The sequence below is a fragment of the Pteropus vampyrus genome, unplaced genomic scaffold, assembly GCF_000151845.1.
Source record: "Pteropus vampyrus isolate Shadow unplaced genomic scaffold, Pvam_2.0 Scaffold8, whole genome shotgun sequence".
NCBI classification, from domain to species: Eukaryota; Metazoa; Chordata; class Mammalia; order Chiroptera; family Pteropodidae; genus Pteropus; species Pteropus vampyrus.
In genome coordinates this window covers 12,939,968-12,942,479 of record NW_011888789.1, presented here as the reverse complement: position 1 = coordinate 12,942,479, position 2,512 = coordinate 12,939,968, and the positions used below count along the sequence as shown (strand labels likewise).

General features: G+C 34.0%; 1 protein-coding gene across 1 annotated transcript in view; it reads right to left on the bottom strand.

The window, feature by feature from the left end:
* LOC105300956 (disintegrin and metalloproteinase domain-containing protein 5-like) overlaps positions 1-2,512 on the bottom strand; it is a 164,375-nt gene that overhangs the window by 25,298 nt on the left and 136,565 nt on the right. The window lies entirely within an intron of this gene.

Sequence of the window (2,512 nt, the reverse complement as noted above, 5' to 3'; positions counted from 1 at the left end):
GATCTGAGAAAAAAGAACGAAGCTGGAGGCATCACTCTGTACTACAGAGTGACAATAATCAAAACAGGAGAAAAACAGACACACAGACCAGTGGAACAGAATCAAGAGTACAGAAGTAAACCCATGTATACATGGGCAAATAATTTTCAACAAAAGAGCCAAAAACAAACAGTGGAGAAAGGAAAGCTTCTTCAATAAATGGTGCTGAGAAAGCTGGAAAGTCACCTGCAAAAGAATGAATCTAGACTGTTGTCTACCAACACACACCAAAATTAATTCAAAATGGATTAAGGGCCTGAATATAAGCCTAAAACAATTGCATAGAAGACAACATAGAAACTAAACTCAAGGACCTTGGACTTAAAGAGGATTTTATTAATTTGAACTCAAAGGCAAGGGAAGTAAAAGCTAAAATAAATGAATGGGACTACATCAAACTAAAAAGCTTCTGCACAGCAAAAGAAACCATCAACAAGGTAAAGAGGCGACCATCCGAATGGGAGAAGATATTTGCAAGCAACACTTCTGATAAGGGCTTAATATCTAAAATATACAAAGAACTCATATGACTCAATAACAACAAAAAAACAAATGATCCAATCAAAAAATGGGCAGAGGACCTGAACAGACACTTCTCCCAAGAAGACATACAAATGGCCAACAAACATATGAAAAGATGCTCACCATTGACAGCTATTAGGGAAATGCAAATAAAAACCACAATGAGATACAATCTCACACCTGTTAGAATAGCTATTATCAACATGACAATTAATAACAGGTATTGGAAAGGATGCAGAGAAATAGGAACCCTCATACACTGCTGGTAGGACTGTAAATTGGTACAGCCACTATGAAAAATAGTATGGATGTTCCTCAAAAACCTATGAATTGATCTACCATATGATCCAGCAATCCCTCTACTGGGTTCTTACCCAAAGACTTGGAAACATATATCCAAAAAGATATATGCACATCGATGTTCATAGCAGCATTATTCATGGTGGCCAGGACATGGAAGCAATCGAAGTGTCCTACAATAGATGACTGGCTACAGAAGCTGTGATACATATATACCGTGGAATATTACTCAGCCATAAGAAGTGATGAAATACTGCCATTTATAACAACATGGATGGGCCTTGAGATAATCATGCTAAGCGAAATAAGCCAGACAGAAAAAGGTGAAAACCACATGATATCACTTATATATGGCATATAAACCTAAAAGTAACAAACAAACATGACAATGAAACAAACTGGACAACCGACTAGTAGTTACCAGAGGGTGGGGAGATAGGGTACAATGGTTCAAATATGTGGTGACAGAAAGAAATCTAACTATGAGTGGTGAATATATAATGTAAAATATATATGACTTGCTATTGAATTGTACACTTGAAATTTATTGGATTTCATTAACCAATGACACCATAATAAAAAATAACAATAAAAAAAAGGAAAAAAATGGGTATAGAAGGAAAGTACCAAAACATGATAAAGGCCATATACAACAAACCCCAAGCTAATTTCATACTTAACGATGAAAAACTAAAAGCCTTCACTCTAGATCAGGAAAAAGACAAGATTGCCTGCTCTAACCACGCATTCAAGAAAGCGTTGGAAGCCCAATAGAGCAAGTGGGCAAAAAAGAAATAAAAGGCATCCAAATTGGGAATGAAAAAGTCCAACTGTCACATTTTGCAGATGACATGACGCTTTATATAGAAAACCTTAAAGACTCCACCAAAAAACTATTAGAAATGATAAACAAATATAGTAAAGCTGCAGAATACAAAATCAATGTAGAGAAATCCACTGTGTTCTTATACACTAACAATGAAATTTTAGAAAAAAAATTTTATTTTGCAATGGCAAGAAACAAAATAATATACCCAGGGATAAGCTTAACAAGGAATGTGAAGGACCTATACACTGAAAACTATAAGACATTATTAAAATAAATTGAAGACAAAGAAATGGAAAGATGCTTCCTGTTCATGCATTGAAAGAATGAACATAGTTAAAATGGCCATATTACCCAAAGTAATATACAGATTTAATATAATTCCCATCAATATCCCAATGACATGTTTTAAAGAAATAGAACAAAAAAATCAGATTTGTATATAATTACAAAAGACCGTGAATAGCCAAAGCAATCCTAAAAATAAAGAATAAGCCCAGATAATTATACTGCCTGACTTCAAATTATCCTACAAAGTGACAATAATAAAAACAGCATGGTATTATCAGAAAAAGAGACACAGAGACCAATGGTACAGAATCAAGAATCCAGAAATAAACCCATACATATGTGGGCAAATAATTTTCCATAAGGAGCCAAAAATATACAATGATGAAAAAGAGCTTCTTCAATAAATGGCGCTATAAAAATTGGAAAGCCATATGCAAAAGAATAAAACTATACTGCTATCTGTCACCATACACCAAAATCAATTTAAAATGGATCAAAGGCATAAACATAAGACCTAAAACAATAAATTGCATA